At 40.6% G+C, this 23,257-nt stretch overlaps 1 long non-coding RNA gene across 1 annotated transcript; it reads right to left on the reverse strand.

The window, feature by feature from the left end:
• Positions 1-9,405: 9,405 nt before the first annotated feature.
• LOC118239658 lies at positions 9,406-18,854 on the reverse strand. Its single transcript, XR_004772393.1, has 3 exons — positions 18,716-18,854; positions 16,196-16,384; positions 9,406-9,808 (listed from the first exon to the last, which is right to left on the reverse strand). It is a non-coding gene; the product is annotated as an uncharacterized LOC118239658 (long non-coding RNA).
• Between the last annotated feature and the right edge of the window lie 4,403 nt (positions 18,855-23,257).

Consider the following 23,257-nt stretch of genomic DNA (forward strand, 5'->3'; position numbering starts at 1 on the left):
TAGCACCCTCCAAAGGCTCGATGATCATATGAGAGATGGACCAGAAAGCATGTAAGAGCCAGAAGACGGGGAAAAGGCCTATGCAATGCCCTCTTCTGAGCTTGGCATAGCCAGTGTGGCCATAAGCTCACAGCGGCTGTGGCTGCCTATAGTGGGTCTATAAGAGACTGGGCCAATCTCCGGTCAGTGTTGGATGCGAAAAGGTTCCTGGGGCCATACCCCTCTCTCCTGAAATTTGGTTTTGATTGTAATGGTGTCACAGTCCATAGGTTTAAATCTCTTTCTGGGACAGGACCAGGAAATTGATTCTCTTTGGTTCTAGAAGCATAGGCCTCTAGGTGGCAAAAACAAAGTTTTCATTAATAGTAGAGTGAATACTGATTTCCAGAGAGATGGCACTTGAATGTCTTCTTCATTTCTTCCCATTTCAGCATCCCAACAGAACTCCAGAGTTTTGCCTTTGATCCATTGTTGGTGCACTTGTTGAGCTGAAGTAGAGTCAGGGACTTCAGGGCTCAGAGACTGGGACTTTCGGGGCTCAGTTTGTCCCTTCTCATTTTACACTTCGATTGGTAAGGAAGTCAACTTTAACTTCCCTTGGTGAATTGTGAATCTTTGAGAGAGCAGAGTGTATTTCACTTTTGCATTTCCAAGACCCTAGGGAAATGTTTTTCATACACACTATATAAGAGGAAAGGGGGTGGGAGATGTTAAATAAAACAACTTTTCTTTTAACCCTGTTTGTAAGCACTGGCCAGCAGTAGAGTTAGAGTGCCATGTGGAAGAATATTTTATTTCTTCTGCTCACCTTCAAGTCTCATGACAAGAGATTAGAGAACTTCCCAGAAACAGTTGCTAAACTGTAGGTGGACTGCCAGGCAGCTCTGTCCTGCCAGCTGCTCCCATGTAACACACAGAGACTGATACTAATTATAAATGCTGAGCTGATAGCTTAGGTTTATTACTAACTAGCTCTTACAACTTAAATTAACCCATATTTCTTATCTAAGTTCTACCACGTGGCTCATGGTTTGTTACCTCATTATCTACACATCTTGCTTTCTCTGTGTCTGGCTTGAGACTCCCCAGACTTTGCCCTTCTTCCCAGCATTCTCTCTGCCATGAAAATCCTGCCTAACTATTACCTAGTCAGCTCTTTATTAACCAATAAGAGTTATACATATTTACAGTGAACAACAGGATTATTCCACAGCACTGGGCTATAAAGCTAACTTCGTCTCATTTGGGTGCAGCACTATGTAAAATTATCCAAAAAAAAAAAAAGTGACCAAAATCTTACCAGTCAAGTCAGTATAGTACTTTCTACTGACAAACACCTATGCACCTTTCTCCACTTCTGTTTCCCACTCAGAGCATCTTCTCATCATGCTCAGCCTCCACTGTCATAAATAGTCAAGCAGGTTTCATCACTATGGATTCTGGCAGGTGATAAGAGAAAGAAGCAACACATTATTACAATTTAAGTTTAAACTGCACAGCTTCCAGTAGCTCAGCTAGGTTTACAGGATTATTTCCAAGGAGACACTACCCATTATGGTTTGAAGGAAAAACATGTTTGCAAGGAGGAAAGAACTGCTATGGGAATTTAACTTTTACTCACTGGTTTCTTTTAGCATGCACTTCTATTTAAATTAATATTTTTTTCTTTGGTATTTATTGCTTAACAGAAAATATATTTCACTTCAGGAAAGACCACCTCAGTACAGGTAATGACCTGCAGAGAGGATGTTGTGACCCGTATAATGACGAGTGAGCATTTTCTGCCTGCAGGCAAACAAAAACACTCATGAAAATGTTAAAAAAGATAGGTCTAGAAGAGGGCCGTTCTGCTGAATGCCTTTCTGTAAGTAAGTCTCATCTGTGATGTGAATTTGAGCACTAATTGTACCAAAAGCTGATGTATGTAAAATTTTGAAACCTTTACAAATTGGTTATATCAAAATGTATATCAAATATCCCTACACATGTAATTTTAATCACTAACTTAACCAAATACAAATTTAAATAATGGTTATCAGTGCAACAGCTTGGTGGTATATTTATTAATGGCTCTGCACTCCATAGAGTCTTCCACTTTGTTTTCACTCATTTGTTGGTTTGTTTTCAGGAAAAATTTTACTATATAGCTCTGGCTGTCTAGACTCACTATGTAGAGCAGGCTGGCCTTGAACTCATAGAGATTCACCTGTCTGTGCCTCCCAAATGCCGGGATTAAAGGTATGCAGCACCATGTCCTACTCTTTAAGTCACTTCCAGTGAATAGACTGAGAAGGGTTTTTGTGCTCTGTCCCATCATACTCAGCACATGGTCACCTAAGTATTTACAATTAGGCTTAATTACAGACCAGAGAGGTCTAATCTTAACTGACTTCCAAGAGCCTTAAGCCAAGAGAAATGGTCTTTCCTAAACCATTGTTTATACACTGAAATAAATCTCCAAAATTTATTTGTTAAAACCCTAATCCAAGATATATGAAATTAGTTTAAAGGTAGGGTCTTTAAGGTGATAAAGATAAGTCCCTCATCATTAGGGTGATAAGGATATGCCCCTCATCATTAGGGTGATAAGGATATGCCCCATACACACGGAGAGAAATTATGTGAGAAGATTCGAGAGAAGGTAGGAAAGACCTTCAGAGAAAACAAATCAATCCAGTGCCTTAGTTTGGACTTCTAGCCTCCGAAATAGGAACACACACACACACACACACACACACACACACACACACACACACATGTATGTATGCATGCATGCAGCACAGACACACACACAATGTTGTCCCTTAAGCCACCTGATCTGCAGTGGTTGGCTAGGAAGTTCTACTTGACCAATGGACTATGTAGCATGTACTTTTTGAGGGCCTGCTGAACTTATGCCTCCTTTTTGCTAACAACCAAAGCAAACAGATTCCTGAAGCCATAGATTTAGATACACCCAACACAAGTTAGGGACGATCACATTTTCTTTCCTGAAAAACTAAGGCTGAACATCAGAGCAATAGTCCCTGTCTAGGGCTGAACTTGTGATCTCAGGTGGGAGCTGTGCTGACCACACACACAAACGTCCTCCATCTCAAAGACTCCTTTTAGTGACCAACTGTGCAGCTAATATATACTACGAAGCCATTGATTTTGTTTTCACATTTTTTTATTTTTACTAACTGCTTACTATTATTTGGTGACCATTGCTGAGTCTTTTGTATGCCACCTAACCTTATCCCTACTATCACCTAAAGAGACATGCCTGTCTTAAAGTTACTATTTCTGTGATGAAATGCCATGACTAAAAGCAACTTAGGAAGGAAGTTTATTTGATGCATACATCCTGAATCACAGTCCACTGAAGAGGCCAAGGTGGGAACTCAAACTATACAGGAACATGGAGGCAGGACTTAATGCAGAAGCTATGGAGAAGTGATGCTTACTGGCTTGCTCAACCTGATGCCCGGGGTGGCCGCCCCACCCACAATGGGCTGGGCCTTTTCACATCAATCACTAATTAAGAAAATGACATACAGGTTGTCTACAGCCTGATCTTATGGAGGAGGTATTTTCTCGGTTGAGTCTCCCTCCTCTCACACAACTCTAGCTTGGGTCAAGTGGATGTAAAACTGGGCAGTGCAATGCCTTACAGGTGAACATCAGTCACAGAAATAATAATACTCTCACAGTCTTAGACAGCTGCTCATTAGTAAAGCAAATCCAGCTATCAGAGAGCTTGTCTCCAAAGTTCAAATTCTGACCTACCACTTAGTTGCTTTTCTCTTTGAGAAACAAAAAGAGAGAAAATGGAAAGGAGAGGAAAAAGTCAGCCAAGTGTTTTTGCAGAGGCCTCTTTTTCCTTGCAGACATTAATAATAATGAACTCCACTGTTTGTAGGCAATATTGATGGTCCACAATCTTCCCTGCTTGGTCTTACACCCTGGTCCAAGTTCATTGTGTGATATGGTTGCCCAACATAGGACAGCTATAGCTTAAGCCCCTCACCCCTACCTCAGACATGTCCCCTGGGTGTTCTAGTTAGAATGATGACTGTGCAATGACCATCAATTCAGGGACAAAACTCTGGTAAATGCTAGAAGGAAGCACATTTCTGTGGATGAAAATGGGGTTCAGCAAAGATCCAGAAAGGAGAAAGGTCAAGCATGGCAGTCTGGGGGAAATCTGGTTACTGAGAATCTCTGCAGACTGCTTCTGGAGTGCCAAGGACTTAGCTAAGGTTTAACTGATTTGTCAGTTTTCTATGAGTGCTCCTTCATCTACATGAGACCTATTGCTTTTAACTGAGAATTTGACAGCCAGTCTTTATAGGTGGAAAACCCAAATTGCCTTAGGAAAAACTAGCATAAGCTAGGAAGCAGTAGCACACTCCTTTAACCCCAGCACTCTAGAGGCAGAGGCAGTTTTATCTCTGTGAGTTCAAGGCCAGCCTGGTCTATAGAGAGAGTTCCAGGACAGGCTCCAAAGCTACAGAGAAAACCTGTCTCGAACAACCTTAAAAAAGGAAAAGAAAGGGAAAGGAAAGAAGTTAAATGAAAAGAAAAACTAGCATAGAAATCAGGTTTTTAAGTATCTAAGTATGTGGACTTGAATTTTAGAGAAATGGTAAAATCATATTGAGATGGATTTGTTTAGATATTGTTATATTGCACTTGGTCATTGTAGGACTTTAGGTCAAAACTCTAAGCTAATGTGACAAGGAGACACACTTTGCTTTTTGAAACAACAATCTACATACCCTAAAAAATGTTTAACCCTGAAAAAATAATGATCTCCAACATGTACAAATGGCGACATTTGAATTTAGAAGGCCAAAAATTATGTTTACAAGGATTTTTTTTTCCCTACATTCAAAGATGAATTAATTCCCCACCCTCTTCCCTAAAAAAAGACCTCTTGTGGTCTGTGTCTCTAGCATCATGAAAATGGGAGTAAAGCAACCATGGGCTTCAAGTTCATCAAGAACCTGGGTAGAGGCCAATATTCCCCATGGAGATTAAAGGTGCTAAGCATATATAAGACATAACATAGTTAATGTTCACAGAAGAATAGTGTGAATAGTCCCTTTGTTCTGTCATTCCTCTTGGAAATCTCACCAAAAGCCTAACAAGTCCTCCAGGTTACTTGGGAAATGTAACTTTTATTTGTTTAATCCCCAAGCTTTGAGATGTTCAAAATCAAGTTATATGGTTTTGTTTTGCTTTGCTTTTTTTCACATAGCTACAAAGCTCACTTGAATTTCTTGAGGTAGTGGGAGGTGTCTGATATCTACAATGTCCCTATGAGAGACATGTCACAGGTGAACAGCATCAGTCCCAGCAATATCGGCCTGAGCTTAAACAGCTGCCAAGTGGCAGAGTGGTTTGAGCGTCAGAGAGTTTAGCTCCAAGTTCTCAACCTTGAACCCAGATAGTAATATTAAAATTAACAATAAAAATAATGGATTATCTAACCATGATTGTATTTGGGGCTTTAACTGCATTTGGACCAGTTGTCTTCTTAAAACACTACCCATTCATCCACATTTCCACATGGCATTACATTGTAGCTGATATGTATATATGGATTGCATTAGATTTTCCATTTAAAATTATAGTATCTGAAGAAAAGGGAGTCTTCATATAGTTCATAGTCACAGAAATGTTAACCACAAGATTCCGTTTACCTTTGTGGTGTATTATACACAGATTGAGTTGAATGTCTTTATGAAATGGATTAATCACTTAGTGGACTAAAGCTGGGTTAGTGTTAACCATGCACAAGCCTGCTATTGAAAATGAGATCCAGCAAGGGAGAATGAGAAAGGGGTTTTTGTGAGATCACAAACCCTAAAGCTCATGACATCCACACACCCAGGCCCTACCTGGAACTCTAAACAACCCCTAATTTGACACCTCACTTTTCTTGAGTTACACACAGTTGCATTCCTTAAAACCAGTGACAGTCATGATGAGAAGGAGGAAGTAGATGTCAAGTTTCCAGTAGACTGGAAATTTTACTTCTCTTGACAGCAGCTTTGACTCTAATGGATTAACCTCCAGGGTTACTGTTTGCCTACCTTTGCCTGTTTCTACCTCTCTCTTTTAAAGTGATGTCTGGGACACCATGATGTTCTTTTGTTTAGAATTGTTTGTCACAGCTGAAAGGGGCATCTTTCTGTGTCAAGGGACATGAAAGATCCCAAACATCTTTCTTTTTTAAATAAAGACCTCTTGAGAGAAGCCTCTCTTTTTTAATTTATTTATTTTTATTTTATGTGCATTGGTGATTTGGCATGGGTGTCAGGTCCCTTGGACCTGGAGCTATAGATAGTTGTGAGCTGCCATGTGAGTGCTGGGAATTAAGCCTGGGTCCTCTGAAAGAGCTTTCAGTGCTCTTAACTGTTGAGCCATCTCTCCAGCCCCCAGCCATCTCTCCAGCAACCCCCAAACATCTTACAATGTACAGTGGTATTTCTCCCCATGAAGAATTCACAGTTCAGCATGAGACGATCATGCATTTGAGAACTCCTGTGTTCACCCTTCCTCCCACATATCAGTGTAGGACTGTGAGCTAAAGACAATACTTATTTTGTGATATTACAGAATATCTGAACTTGTGCCCCTACCTCAGTTAACATCTTTAGAGATAAATGAGTGGGCACTGCACCCATCCATAGATGAAAGTTCCCTCCATGTCTAAAATATCATGGTGGTGAGTAGTGAGAAATGGAAACCTAGGTGCCACTGACTCAGGTGGGAAGCCTGTGAGTGAAAATTGCTTGCCGCTATAGGACAATGGCAACTTGTAGCTAACAAAGTCATCCTCAACCACACCTGCATATTTGAATCAACCTGGAGAGGTTTTGGTGTTGTGACTCAGCTCCCTGGAGATGTTAGCTGTATTGGTCTCAATATGGATGAGCAATTGAGTGTCTTTCAGATGTGCCAGGTCCAGCTCATAGCCAGCTTTGAGAATGATCTAATCTAGCCTCTGGGCATCACTGCAGTGCTACCAGGTTGAAAAACTCATTTGAGGGTCCAGACTCATTTAAGAAACTGACTGACTACCTAATAGCAAATAGTTTCAGAAATCCACCTTAGTTCATTAATATTATCAGTTTGCTCTGGGTGGCTTGGAATTAGAGAATGAAACTCAAGAAATCCCTAAAGTGTATCGGCATCTGCTACAACCTGTCTGAAGGACTCCACAGAACTCTAAATGCCACATCACCAGGTGGGCACTGTGCTAATCTCTGGTGTGTTTGTCTTCTCTTTGCATGACTCTGCTGTAGCACCCAAGCAGGGTCTGGAACCAGCCAGACCCTGCAGAATTAACTGGCATCTCCAATATCCATCTTCAACCCATGAAGCTGCAGCACTGTTTAAAAACAAATCATGAGGGAGGGTCAATGCTTTTTCATCCACCAATGTTTTGTTCATTTCCCCTGGGATGAAACAATGACTCTTCCTCCTTCACTCTTTTCTCGCATTCCAAATGTCAGCCTATAAGTCTTCGGAGGAAGTGTGAGTGCTTTCTCTAGAAGTTTGAGAGTTCCACGAAGGAGGTTTTCCTGGTCCAGCCTAAATGCCTAGACACCTGTATACATATCCTCCAAGGAGGTGTGTGTGAGGGGGTGATGTGATGTTGCTGATGACCAAGACAATCGGTAAATGCCAGCTCGACTCTCTCTTAAGCCTGTTTTTCAGGCTTTGCTCCTGGGTCAGGTTCCTGTTCACCCTTTCTCTGAAGGGGTAGCTTATGGTTCAGCCTTGAAAGGATGCCACAGAAATTTTACTTAGGGCAAACAAGCTCAATGAATTTATTTTATTTTGTGTATTTTTCCATTCACTAAAAATGTGTATCTTGATGCCGGGCAAGTCTAATTCGAGAAATATAGGCAAGCATTTGTTTTCAGTATTGGTTCTAGAGAAAATCAAGGCACATGGGAATAGATGCAACTCTGACCCAAAACAAGTTTCACTAACTCCTGATAATCCCAGAGTGTGGCTGTGATTCAGAACACCACCTCAAGGCTATCAGCTAGCTCAGTGCTTCCTGAGAGTTAAAGAAGTCAATGGGAGCATGCATTTGTCCAGTCACTGTGAATTCCCTTCTTGGTAGATCTTTTGCCAGCTTTAAGACAATGCTCATTGTGAAATTCAGGGGAGATGGGATTGTGTAAGAGATTGCATATTCAATTGAACTAGACACTTTTTTTTTTAATTCCTTCAAAAAACTGAGCTACTTCTACTTAATGGAATATTCGGCTAGAACAAATAATCAACCAATAATCTATTGAAAATAGATTTCCAGAGGCCGAGAGAATTTGAGAAAAGTCTGGTTTAATCTTTTAGCTTTTGCACATTCAAAATAGGAAACTGGAGTGATGGTAACGGGCTTGGCATGTTATGTAAGCATAGGGCCTGGATTGAGGTCTCCAGCACCAATGTAACATGAAGTTCGGTCTGGAGGGAAACACCTGCAACTCAGTCCTTGGTGGGGAGGGGTAGACAGGAGGGTCCCTGGAGCTCTCTACTCATCTATACTCTCTCTCTCTCTCCCTCTTCCTCCCTCTCTTTTTCTCTGTCTCTCCCTCTCCTTTTCTTTCTTTTTTCCTTTCTTATTTATTTATTTATTTATTTATTTATTTATTTATTTATTTATTTGAGACAGGTCTCACCATGTATCGCTGGTTGGCCTCGAATACCCCTTGTGGACTAGACTGGACTCAAACTCAGAGATCTGCCTGGCTCTGATTCCTCAATGATGGGATTAAAGTCACACATCACCATGCCAAGCTCTAACTATTCATTCTAGTTGACTGAGTAAACTCCCTGTTCAGTGAAAAACCCTGTCTCAAAAAGAAAGGTAGAGAGGGTTGCAGAGATGGCTCAGGGGTTAAAAAGCATTTGCTGTTTTTAGAGAGCAAATTTGTTCAGTTCCCAGCACCCACATGGTTGCTTACAACTGTCTCTGTAACTCTAGGTCCAGAGGATCCAGCAGACTTCTCTGGACTCTGCAGCCACCAGACATATATCCAATGCACTTATGTACATTCAGGCAAAACAGACACATAAAATAAAAAGAAAGGAATCTTTAAAAAGAAAATGAGATGGAAAACAACAAACATAAACACCTAACATCAGCCACTGGATGCCATAAGTCTATGCATATCCAACATGTACACCTGCAGGTGTGTGTGCACATTACACGAACACACACACACACACACACACACACACACACACACACACACACACACACACACACACAAGAAACCTCTCTCCTCATGCCCAAGATCTGGATGGAAAGGAAGTACAACTTTCTCTGATAATCCGCATCCTTGAACACATTTTAGACCTGATTCTTTGAGGATCTTTGTCATTTTCATTTGTCAGTGTCTCCCTCAGAAGTATGATAAATGAAAGCACCAGAAACTCACAACTGTGAGAGAACACTATGATCAGCTATTAAAATAAACACTTCTGAGTCAGGCAGATCTGAGTTTAATAAAATTCTAGTACTTCCTAGATGTTATCTTTGGCAGTTGTTAAACCTCCAAATTTCAGCTCCTCCTAGAAATCAAAACAATGGGAACCCTGCAACCCAGCACTGTTCTCTTGAACAGAAACGAGTCTATAAGGTGCTTGCAGCAGCTCTGCCGTGGGTACTCTTCCTCACACCTGTAGTCTAATCTGCTGGTTCCTTCACCTTGCAGCTGTCAAGAGTCCTCTCTTGCTCCACACTCTCTTCATATCCCTCTCTGGTGTGGACACTGCTCCAATGAGGAAAACAGGTTTGGCTCTGCAGAAATAAGTGGAGGTCACAGAACTCAGAAAGGAGTTAGGACAATAGCTAAGGTATTGGAAAATGGACAGAATTAATTTGCCAAAAAAAGAAGATAAGAAGATGGCTCAGGTCATGGGAATAAAACTATCTCCATTCCTGTTCCTTGGTTGTATAGGTTAGCTCAACCATTGAATACTGCCACCGGTCGTAGAGACCGGAAGATTCCAAATTTGAATTTCAGGAAAGGAAAATGATATTGTGCTTTTCATGACTCGGCCTCCAACATTGTCTGTGATTTGATTTCTTTTCGTGTTTACATTTTAATATTATATGAAAAACTGTGCAAAGTATAGCGAATGATTTTTGTGATTGGCCAAAATAACTGGATTTTCTATTATACAAGGGTAATTAATTGACTTAGAAAGTAAGAGAGTAATACATTTCCCAAGTACTGCTGTTACTGGCAAGGATGCCCAACCTTTTAACATTGCAGCATATTGTTGCCAACTACAAAGCTCATGTCTAAGAACCATCAAATCAAATGATATTTTTTAAAAAGCAACAAGGAAAGCAAAAGCTTTGGGACACTGGAGAAACAGCTCATTGGGTGAAGTACTTGTTGAACAAATGTGAACAGCAGGATTTGTGTTCTCAGTGTCCATGTAAATGCCAGGAAAGTGGGCGTGGTGGCCCACCTGCAATCTGCCTAGATAGATTAAACCAATAGACAAGCTCTGGGTTCATGTTCGAGACCCTGCCTCACAGTAGAAAGTGGAGAGTGATCAGGGAAGACATCCAAGGGCAGTCTCTGGTTCCCCACACTTCTGTGCATACATGCATAAACAACCATAAATGCACCTGCACTCCCACACAGGAGAAGACACACAGAGACATTTTTAAATCATACATGTGAACAACCAGGATATTTTAAGTCAATCTGCAATTTTCTTGGACTACATTCATAGGTGTCCATAGCTAGCCCAGGGCTGCAGGTGGGGCATTTAAAGTTAAATATTAGTGTTTGTGAAGGCTGGTGTGACCTGAAAGCCACAATGCTCATGTGCCTACATCTTCATGCATGGCTTATTCAGTGTAAGTCATTGTTGTTGCCTAACTGAAAGCGTTTTGAAGGTAACAAGTAAAGAAAAATAAATAACTACTAATAGTCCCTCATGTCTATCTATAGTTTAAATAGTCATTTTCTCCCACAAACATGTTTATTATAGAGTTTCCATTAACCTAAAGAAAATCTCTAAGACATCAGGCTGAAATGTGTTAATTTGTGATTAATGTGCCCCCATGTTTGGGATTTGCCTGCTCAAGAAGCTCCTAGTGAATAACTAGATGTTTGGAAGCCTAGTAATAATTCAATTTGGACCTTGCACAAAAGCAGCCGCCTTTGATCTCCCAAAGCACTCTAAATTACATCTCTATAGGGACAAGAAAATAATTTAGGCCTACCTAAATGCCAGTCTTAAAAGGAACTGGTTCTTTTCCTTTAACGCAAGTCTTCTATTGATCAAACTGAAAGCCACTCTAAAGAAAATCTTTTCATTTTCATTTTTTTTCCACCGACAAGTAATTGCATGTGCATATAGGATCTGCAGTGATGCTTCATGTACACTTTTTGTGCTAATTTGAATGTTCATCTTCTTCACATATTTATCATTCCTTTGTGATAAGAACATTCTTATCAGCCTACTCTGAAATATACAATTTATTGTAAAGTACAGTTACCGTGTTGAGCAGCACCAGTAGGGGAAACCTAGTAGAAAGGGGAAGCATTTATTCCACAGGTGCAAAGTCAGACAGGAAGGGTCAGTGCTGAAGGAACTCTGGAAGCAGAGTTCCTTGAGCTTTCTGGCTCAAGCAGCAGGCAGCTTAGCTCCGCCCACACACACTGGCTACAGCAATGTTTTAACCTTTAGTGTCCCACAGTATTGCTGAAGGTACAGTTAATATTATAAAAGAGTGCTGTTCCTTGTTTCTTTACATATTCCCAACATAACTTCTGTCTGGGTTAAGTAAGTGAACAGCAGAAACATCCTTAGTGAGGTATAACAAAATTACTGTGTGGAGTGAACACTGACTCAGGGGCACATTGAGAGAAAATAGGTCCAGGTCCAGGGCTCAGAAAAGATAACGGTTTTCAAAAGTAGTTGCAAATGCCCAGGATAAACAAAGTGCATCCAAATGCAGGTAGGTGTTGGTGGCAGGTGGGGGAATGGAAGTGTGAAAATGTCAACCCTGCACACCTATGAGGGCTCACACATTTGAAAAGAGCATTACCAGAGTTAAGTGCATCACAAAGCCAAGAAAGGGCTCTGTGGAAAGGGCTCTCCTAGCTCTGTGGAAAATGCAATCACCGGAACGTTTGTTTTAAATATAAAAGCTAATGAGATAATCAAGAGGATAGCAGCACCACATTTTTCTCTTCAAGTTTTATTAAAAACACACTACATAGATTCGGAATAAATGATCACACTGAGAAGCAAAGCAAGCCAATACTGTTTTTTAGCATGAATAGATAAGGGTCCTGAAGCCTCCTTATGCAAATTTAAGTTGACAAAATTAGTATTTTTCAGCTCTAAAATTATATACACAAAAAATGGCTAACTCAGTAGGGCCATGACTATGCTGGAATCTGACTGAAAATAGAACAAAATTCTCCATATGGTGAAGGTCTCTACATTCTATTTTTAAAAGATTTGGGAAAAGATGGATAGGAAATATAACAAAACGCCTGCTTCAAATGTGGTGTCGTGGCTGAAGTTTCCTATTTTTATACTTCTAGTCCTATATTTTATTTAATCCACATTTTATTTTTTTATTATCCTTTAGGCCAATGAAACAAATTTTCTACAAGATAAAAATTCAGAAATGGACATATTTCTGTTTCACCAGAGATGAACATTCACACCCCAAAACTCTAGCAGCTTTCCAGACTTTTCTTTTTAAACTCTCTGCACTGCCGTAATTATGCCAGGATATATATATATATATATATATATATATATATATATTTCTTAATCTCAACGAGACTTTTACTGTGAGACAAGAGGCTCCATCCCCCATCCCCCCCTTACCCTTAAACAGTGCCTGTGTTTTTTCTGGAATCCAAATCAGATGCTTTTGCCATGCTGATTTCAAGGGCTCCAGAAAAACAGCCTGGCTCCAGCTCCTAGCCAATGCAGTCTCTGTGGCTTTAAGAGTAGCTTTCCGCCACCCCCCTGCGCCCACATACTTGTCCTCTCTTTGCACAGAAAGTGCCAAGCAGTGACATCTACTATAGTTTCTAGGACACGATGGTCTCTGCTATACAGGGAGAAAAAAAAGAGAGAGAGAGAGAGAGCTGTGAACAGCTAGGAAGAAGGCGGGTGGCGGGGAAGTCAGTGCAAACCCGGCCGTGTTCCCAGTGGAGGAGGACGGGCACTTCCCATGCTGTAATCCTGACTTGCTGTTTATGGCTGTTGGGCTGATAGGAAGCCCAGCTCCAGAGAGTTGCAGGGCCCAGCCTCCCCCCTTGCTGTCCATTAATCATGAGAAGCTGTTACGAAGTGTACACAGAGTGGGAGTTCTGCCTAGAGTGGCCTCTAGCTGTCTCCAGCTCAATGAAATGACCCTGTGTGAAAACTAGTTTTATGAGAGATTGGTTTATTTGTAACTAAACTACTTCCTCCGTTATTTGATAAGCTCAAATATTTGCTAGTGATAGTCTGAGAGTGTCACATTTATTATCCTGTTTCTGTGGTTGCCTCACTCCTTTGGAACTGGCTCTGTTAACCCTTGGAAGGCCTGCAGTGGCCCATGCCATCTTTCAGGGGGTCAGCATTATGTCAGACCCATTAGGATATGTGACTCAAAAGGGGAGACTCCCTGTTCCAAAACCACGCAGCGAACTTCCTACCGAAGACACCGATAAAGCTCCCTGGGGTTCTGAAACCAACATAGAAAGGAAGGAGAGGCCTTCTGACTTCCTAACAGACATCTCAGGAAGTTCTACACACATTTGTGTGTCTGAAATGGCATTTTAAATAGGTCGGTGTGACTTCCTGTAGTTTTTCAGACCCCCAAACGTCAGTTGTATAAGGCATGCGATCTCAAAATGCTGTGGCATTCTGTGCTTTGACACTTTGCCTGTTAGAGGCTGAGCTCATTTGCATTTGGCAGAACTTATTTCCTGCTTCCAGAGAGGGGAGCGAGGAGGGGGTGAAAGCCTTTGCAATACTCCCTCAAAGGGCTTTCTGGACATATAAAACTATGTTTCCAAGAATTAAATGAACCAGAATGAGGCAGCTCTCCTTTGAATGAAAAGAAATACAGGCTTTTGTTACATGCAACACATTTGGAAACCCTAACTTGAATATCCCTCTTGACAAACCCACGCTGGAAGAGTTTTCCAGCCCTTTCAGTCTCACAGAGCCCTCAGTGAATGCACAAGAGGTGAGGAAGTAACCACTTACGTGTGGCAAAATGTTCCAGCCTTGCAGAGATTTTCCCAAAATCATTAGACCCACCAAAATGCTTTCCATTGGCCAGGTCCTCACCTTCTCCATCAGAGTTTCCACACTCCTCAACCTCCCAGCCAGCTCTAGTTCCTAAAACAGCCAGTCGTTTGGAGCGGAAAATGTATCCAAGTTTATGCTTCTAAATCAGCAGCAAAGAAAAGAAATAATGTTGCCTCCCAACGTGTTTCAAAGTCGGAACTGAACATCCATCCAAGCTTCCTTGCTGCTCCAAGAAAGGTGAATTTAGGGCAGCTAAAGTCTGTGGGCGGGCGCGTGCAGAGAGAGGGCCATGGACAGGGAAGAGTCTTGAGATCCAATCTCCATTGGGTGGAGGAGACCATCTAGGGTTCTACCTCTGGTCTCCTTTAGACCTCCCTTCTCAGCAGGCAGCTTTTCCCCAAGATCCCACTACGGAACAAAGGTTGGCCTAAGTGACGACCAGACCTGTAATTATCTGCAAGAAATTTATATTTAAATGTAAGAATACTTGATATGGTGAAAATAATTTTATTTTTAGTTCTCTCACCTTTCCATCTTTGTGTTTTAACTGAATTTTTGTTTGTTTGTTTGTTTTAAGCAATATCTCTCCCTCTTTTCTTGAGCTGGGATTGAACCCAGACCCTCACATCTTACTGCTACTCACTCAACTACTGAGCCACAATTCCAGTATTCCTCCCAAACACCTTTAGTGTAAAATACAGCATTGGTCACTTTAATATTGTATACTAAATTTCTAGAACCTTTTCAAACTACAGGAGGGATCTTTCTAAGCATTATAAGGCAATACCTTCCCCCATCCCATTACCTGGTAACCACTATTTTCTCTCCTCCTTGTTTTTTGACTCTCCTCCTTTTAAAAATAATTATTTTATTTTTATTTTACGTGTATGAGTGTTTTCCCTGCATGTATGTCTATGTACCATTTGCATACAGTGTGCCTGCAGAGGCCATAAAAGAGCAGAAGGGTCCCTGGAACTGGAGTTACAGATGGTTATAAACTACTATGTGGGTGCTGGGAATTGAATCCAAGTTCCTCTGGATACGTAACCAGTATTCTTAACCACTGAGACATTTCTCCAGCCCTTACCTTCTTTTCTGGTGAATTTGATTATTTTAGATAGCTATGGTGGCTAGGTTTATGTCAACTTGATACAAGCTAAAGTCATCTGAGTGGAGGTAGACTCATCAGAGAGGAGGGAGCCTCAACTGAGAAAACGCTGCTACAAGACAGAGCTGTAAGCAAGCCTGTAAAGTGTTTTCTTAATTAGTGGTTGATGGGGGAGGGCCCAACCCATTGTTGGTCCTGAGTTCTATAAGAAAGTAGGCTGAGCAAGCCATGCTGAGCAATTCAGTAAGCAGCACTCTTCCATGGCCTCTGCATCAGCTCCTGCCTCCAGGTTCCTGTCCTGTTTGAGTTCCTGTCCTGATGTCCTTCAGTGATGTGGAAGCCTAACCCAAACAAACCCTGTCCTCCCTATGGTGGAGAAAGAAAGTGGCCCCCCAAAAGAGTGGTACTTTTAGGAGGTGTGGCCTAATTGAAGTAGGTGTGGCTTTGTTGGAGGAAATGTGTCACTTTCAGGGGTAGGCTTTGAGGTCTCTTTTGCTCAAGCCTCCCTCAGTTTGACATGGACATTAATCTTTTACTGCAAGGTGTAGGATTCTCAGCTATTTCTCTGTCTGCCTGAACACTGCCATGTCCCATCATGATGACAACAGACTGAACCTCTGAACTGTAAGTGAGCCACCCCAATTAAATGTCGTTTACAAGAGTTGCTGTGGTCGTGGTGTCTGTCTCTTCACAGGAATAGAAACCATAACTAAGACACTCCCCAAGTTGCTTTGGTCACGGTGTCTCATCACAGGAATAGTGACCCTGACTAAGACAATGACTCACCTTAAATATAATAAGGCAGTATTTGTCCTTGTGTGAGAGCTTACTATAGTTAACACAATGTCTTCAAGTTTTACCCATATTACAGCATACAACAGGATTTCCTTTCATGGTGGAAGAACATCTCATTGTTTATACACGCCATAATTTATGTTGTTGATGAACAGCAGGGAGATTGTTTCCACTTTGTAGCTATGGTGAATAAGGAGTCCATGGTCAAAGGGGTGGATGCAGATATGTATCTGATAAAGAACTATATTCAAAATGTACAAGAAATCCTACAACCTGTAACAAGCGATCAAGTTAAAAATTGAGAAAAAGGACTTGAAGAGGCATTTCTCAAAAAAAAAAAAGGTACACAAATGGCCCTCAGAAAATGCAAAATGATGCTATCATCAGCCTCTTCTATGAACCTGCTGCGTGTCTTCAGGAATCCAGTGTGCATCGCTTGGGAGATGCAAGTCAAAACCACAAGTACATCTCACATTTATTCAGATGACCATTACAAAATGGCATAACACAATATGACAGCTGTTGTCAAGAATTCAGAGACTCTGGAACCTGTAAAGTGGTGCGGTCAGCATGAAGTTTCCTCACAAAGGTGAACTACAAGTACAGTATTCAGAAATCCCGTGGTTTCTCAGTGAGACTGCTGTATTATTCTGTTCAATGCAGCATCATGGGTTTGTTTACAAACTCTTCCCCTTAGCCCTTACACCTTCTCAAGTGGAGTGAGTGATATGGATGGAGAAGGAATGGAATTTGCTAGGAAGACCTGGGTTTTAGTTATAACTCTAGCCTTCACTGGAAATATGCTCCTCAGTGGGCCACCTAAATTCCTGGGATTTCACTTTGTTACATTTAAAGGGGTATGATTATAGTCAATTCTTTCTGGCTTCCCAGTGGAAAACAACACACACAACACAGAATCATGACAGCTATTCTAGTTTGCATGCACTTACTTATGACAAGCTGGAAGATTTGGAAGTTTCCCTTAGGGAATGGACTGATTTCCCAAAGGATTAGGCTGGTACTTTTAAACATAATGCCTGTGGTGGTGATCAATAAACTAGAATGAGGACAAGGAATAAAACTGCCCATAGTTTTACAAAACTGTTTTTAGACACAGGCTCACACCAGAAGACTAAAAGCAAGATCTATTCCAGCCATCATGCACACCATCGATTCCACAGGTGTAGACAGAGGCAGATATTGAGTGTAAATTCAAACACTTAAATGTGGTAACATGGTTGAGAGAGTTACAAACTGCAAAGAGCCACATAAATGTCTGTTGTTACTTGAATGAGCAAAATACCAGATTCCGTTGGTCTTTCTCCCTCCACAAAATAGGAAAAAAGAAAAACACTCTGCAACTTTAGTTTTATGTTCTATATATCAATTATGGATTCTAAATGAGTAATAACTAACTTTGAATGTTTCTTTTTTCACCACCTGGACACAGGAGTATTATAATTATTTTTATTAATTCTTTGAGAATTTTATATAAAAATAATAAAAATCCATCAGCTTCAACATATGCTACTCTTACACTTTTGGGTCGTGGTTGACCTGCCCGGAGCCACAAGGAGAACTGACTTCTTCTGTCCCAGAAGCCATCAACCGCCCATAGCACTGCAGTTACAGATGGGGGCTCATGAGCCTGCCCTTCCCAGGCTACGGTGTTCCTGGCTTGATGTTGGGCAGGCAGTGAGAGATGCTATGAGCTCATGAACAGAGCAGTAAGGAGACTTGGATTTGTTCTGGTCCTCCCTGATCTTTGCTCTCTCCTCCAAGACTATCCATCCCTGAGGGTTTGGGAGTGGTGATACATAGATTTGTAGTTCTTTAAAAAAAAAAAAAATACAATGTTTTGTGTGTTTGTGATATGTGTGTGTGTAACATTAGCAGACTAACTCATATTAAAGGGATTTTTTAAAATTTCTGTGTCATCCTCATGTAGTTCCCTTTTTAATTGGTTATGTGGGATTCAGCATCGTGCTCCCAGTCCCCCCATTTCCCAGCCCTTCCACCTCTGCTCCTTAGCCCTGTAGTGCCCCACCCCAGGGAAATCCCAAAATAAATATTAAAAATAAAACAAATACAAAGAATAAATCAAAAACAAAGATACAAACAAGAATATAAGATAAAAATGTTAAAAAAAACACAAAAAGGAAAACAAAAATAAAAACAAAAAACCCTCTTTGCGCCTCTGTCTTTTCCCACCTCTCTGTCATCTTGTCATTCATCTCAGTGGCACTGAGAGCTTCTGTTCATCACACAGGACACCCCTCGGCCCAAGCAGCTTCACTTGCAAAACTCCTTATGTAATGTGTTGTTGGTCAGGTTCAAGGCCTCTGGCTTCTGGTACACCATCAATACTGGACCCAAGTACTTTTAAAATACATTTCCATATTTGAAACAACTCTGATAGCACTTCTTACTTACCCTCAGCTAACAAGGCACAGGTTCCAGAACAGAAAAATAATCAAGATTTAAAGAGCTATGTAACTGGACAGAAAATACCTGTAGTCAGGGTCTATGGTGCTTAGTTCCCATGGCTACCGGCTTCACAGGGAAGGAACAAATTCAGTAGTCTCCCAAGATCATGCCCTTTACTTCCCACTCAGCTTCCCCGGCTCTCTTGTGTTACCCATCCCACCAGGCTGTTTCTGCAGCTCCACTTACCAAGGGTTTCAGTGGCAATACAAGGCTCACTGGAATCTCAGGGTCCCTGGAGAATATAAACCATATACAGCTGGAGTTAATTTCCTGCCGAGGCTTATATTACTTGTTTAGCTTGCTAGTTCCTTCCTGGGGCTTCCAGCTTTCTCTTTATGCTTTTTTTAGTTCATAATACCTAATGTTGTACTCCCCACCCCTATTGCAGAGGGTTGTGGTAGTTATTCTTATATTTAACCTTATGTTCATCTCTTTAAAATTAGTCTGGCGGATCTAGCCCCTGCTGCTGCCAGGCTCTGTGTCCTTCCTAGTCCAGGGAATATTATAGAAACTAGGCTTATACTGGACTTGAACAAATTTGAATACTGTCTGAGTTTGAATACTGTCTTTTTAATCTAACGGTCAATACATGACTTAACCAAGTTTTGATAAGGAACACAAACTGTACACAAGACATGGTTATTGGTAGTATATTATAAATGATAGCAATGAAAACTCACACAGGCACTCTGATTCACCAAGATCCCAGATGCTTCCAAAATCTGGCTGCACCCCAAGAGAGCCAGCGAGAATGCCTCCTGTCCTCTCTCTACTCCTCTACGTACCGTTTGGGTGTGGTCAGTGGTACAGGTATCCAGGGTCTCTCCCTACAAAGTTTCATAATATTTGTCTGTACAATGGGAATACTAGTTCAAATCGCACTTACTTTGTGGAACTGTAATGGTTTGTATTAAACACTTGAGCCAATGTTGTGTACGTGTTAAGTCCTTACTTTTAGTTTCTTTCTGAAACATTCATTGTTATCCCATTGAAAACAGAAACACTTACTGTGAAGAATGACACAAAATTCTCAGTAATTTTGAGAAGAAAGTAGACATTTGAAAGAAGATTTCTACACACTTTGGGCTTCTTGGTTACGTATTAAATCACCACAAATACACTTTTATTTTTCTCTGCTATTTCCAATGAATTTTGCAAGCACTGCATATTGGTTGAGATTTTATCAGTTACAAGTGATTAAAAACTTGAACCGAAATTGGAATACCTGAAAAATAACATCTTAAGGTTCACATTGCTGAAATGCCCAATGGTGGAGGTTTAGCACAGTTGATTCTATAATTTAACAATAGCATAGAATAGGGTTATATTTTGCAAAGACTTATTTATTTTTATTTTATGTCTATGAGTATTTTGCCTACATATGTATATGTGCACCGTGTGCCTGCCCTGTTTGCAGAGTTCGGAAGAGGGTGTCAGATCCTGTGGAACTGGAGTTATGAATGTCTGTGAGCCACCATGTGGGTGCTGGGGACTGAACCAACATCATCTACAAGAGCATCATGATGGGAACGTCCTTCTGTGTGTTGTGAATACATTTCTCTTATTGGTTGATGAAGACAGCTGTTTCAGCCAATGGACAGGCAGGATTTAGCCAGGCAGAAAATCTGAAAAGGGATAGGGGAAGGTAATAGGTGGAGTCAGAGAGCTGCCATGTAGCCGCCAGGGAGGCAAGATCCTCAGGCATTGCCAGTAAGTGAAGGCCACATGGAGATACAAAGATTAATAGAAAAGGTTTAATAATTAATAATTAAGAAAAAGCTAGCCAGGAAGAAGCCTGAGCCAATGGTCAGAACGGCTACAGAGACCAGATTGGGTGGAAGGGAACCGGTCCATTAAGACTGAGACTAGAAGAAGAAAATCTCTCAAGCAGTAACAGGTGATCTTGTCCACTGAGCAACCTCTCCAGCCCCTAGTGTGACCTTAATAAGCTATTATCCTTAACATTGTCATAGTTGCTTATCTAAGCCAGATCGTTGCTTCTGCTCTCTCTCTCTCTTCCTCTCCCTCTCTCCTCTCTGTCTCTCCAACTCCTTTCTCCTCTCTGCTTAAGTTGTTTTCATTAATAATATCCTCTAAGATCTAAGGAGCTCTGTTTGAAGGTGCCACTTTTTCAAGTGAAGTTTAAACCCAACTTTTTTTTTTTTTTTTTGGTATTGTTCACTTAGTTCATTTGACCACGGTGACATTAATTTAAAAGCAAATGGGAATGTGAAAGAAGGCCTTTGTCAGTCACATTTTCAAGTGTTTCTAAGTGGCAGATACAAGTCCTAATCTTAAGTCACTGAATTATGAGACTAAGAATTTGTTTTCTTCCTCCGTTTTGCTCTATAATTACATTGACTACAGAACTGGGAGATGGAAAAGAAAAAAGTCAAAGTTTAAAATCTGATCACTGTCTTAATACATTAACCTACCTAAAAACTGCATTTTTTAAAAGTTGCACATATTTACATTTTACTTTTATTTTGTCAGCACTTCCTGCATGAATGAACTCCCCTAAGAGAACAGAGGGTAGTATCTCCACGTAATGCTGAATATGTACTCTTAAATCAAAACTCAAACATAGAAAAATGTACTTACCTGTTCTACTATCACTTGGCAATCATATAACAGGTGCTTTGGAAGCTGACAGTTACAGGGATTATTTTCCTTTGTTCTTGTGACTTAATTTAGATATTCTCTATAATGAACATACTACAATATCCACGTAAAGAAGATAATAAGATTCACCCTCAAAAAGATGCAATATGACAATATAAACTTTTCTCAACTTACATCACACACACACACACACACACACACACACACACACACACACATCCTTCTCTTAACATTTCACCAACACATTTTATTCAGACAATAAATGACTTCTTCTTGTAATAAAAAATCTCAAATCAGGTTTCTTTACAGCCAGAAATGTGAAGAGGTTGCCAAACATGCTAAAGAAAATCCCATTGAATTCACGATTCACCATTTGTATTTGAAATTAGAAGGTGGGAAAATTCGGGGTGGGGTTGTCCACTAATGAGGATTAAAACACATGATTCATTTCTTAAACTTTCCTCAGAGAAGCAATTTATAGGTCTGACAAACCACAATTAAGATATGAAAGGAATCTGAGGGGACACGGAGGTGAAGAAGACTGTTTCAATTTCAATATCAATCCCACTTAGCCTCATCAAAATTAGTTTTTCCTGCCACAAACTCTTAGTTTCTGGAGTCACTGTTTAATGAAAAGAGAAGTAGCATAGTAGAATGTATCTATCATTCAAGTAGGATTAAACATGGGGCAGAACTACTACAAATTTAAAATAAAGTCCAGGTGCAAACAAGCAGAACACTTTTACCTGGAAATTAGAACGGAGGTTTCGTGTCCTACATTCAGAGGAACTGGTTAGTATGTGCGTTTCTCTTTGCAATCTGGGTGTTTTGAGACAACTTCTAAAACTTTCACTGTAATGAGAAAAGGATGTGATCTGAAGTAGAAGATGATATTAACTTCCACAATAAAACTGCTGTGAAAAGGGCCAATACCCAGAAAGTCTTGACAATGAAACAAAATACATTTCTTTCAAATAAATGTTCAGTTGGTAATTTGGAGCATCCTTTTTCTTTCTACTTTCAGTTTTGTTGCATATCTCCTTAAAATGGCAAGGGGTGGTCACTTTTCCTCCAGGAATTCAGTGGCAATAAAAATAAATAAATTTTATAGTGAATGGTGGTTGGATAAGATGTCTCTGTGGGTAAAAGTTCACCCCCTTGAACCCATGTGGTGGAAGGAGAGAACAGATTTCTGCAAGTTGTCCTCTAACCTCCGAATATGCACTCACACACACACACACACACACACAAACACACACACACACACACACACACATCCAACTCCTATGATAATCAAATACATGTAAGAAAATGAATAGTATTTTGTAAAACAGAATTACACATGTAGGATAGACAATGTGTATAAGATTAGATGTATTAAATCAGAGCAAGAAGGTTAGGAGTTTTGTTTTAGGATATTAATTGCATTAATTTCTTATCTAGTAGAGAGAGAAAAGAGCATAGTCCTCGAATTTGTCAGTACAAAGAAGACTAAACAGTGGCCTCGATTGAGTCTGGCTTTGTGTGCCTAATCAAGAGAGACCCATAGAGTTAATGTTCTCTCCCATTATCTTGGTAATAACATTTCATTCACGAAAACTGCTATAATCATGTTATTAGCCATCCTCGTCAGAAGCCTCCTTGCTTTGAATTTACAGACTTCAACTGTGGAAAAATAATGGAAGTAGAGAGCCATAAAGGAGGCAACTCGTGGTGTGAACTTGGCCCGTGCAATTTGTACAGCTCCTTCTCTGCTTGGAGAGTATCCAAAAGCAACAAAGAGGAAGGGAAACGAAAATTTGCAAACTCCATTTTCAGCAAAACTAGGAGACAGCTGAAATCCCTGGAGCACAAAATAGGTGAAAGAGCTGCCAGCAGCACTGGAGAATGAACCGAGAGCAGAAGCCACGTGGGAGGAAGCCCAGAGAAATATCAGGGTGGGCT

This window comes from Cricetulus griseus, assembly GCF_003668045.3.
Source record: "Cricetulus griseus strain 17A/GY chromosome 1 unlocalized genomic scaffold, alternate assembly CriGri-PICRH-1.0 chr1_1, whole genome shotgun sequence".
In the NCBI taxonomy this organism is placed as follows: Eukaryota; Metazoa; Chordata; class Mammalia; order Rodentia; family Cricetidae; genus Cricetulus; species Cricetulus griseus.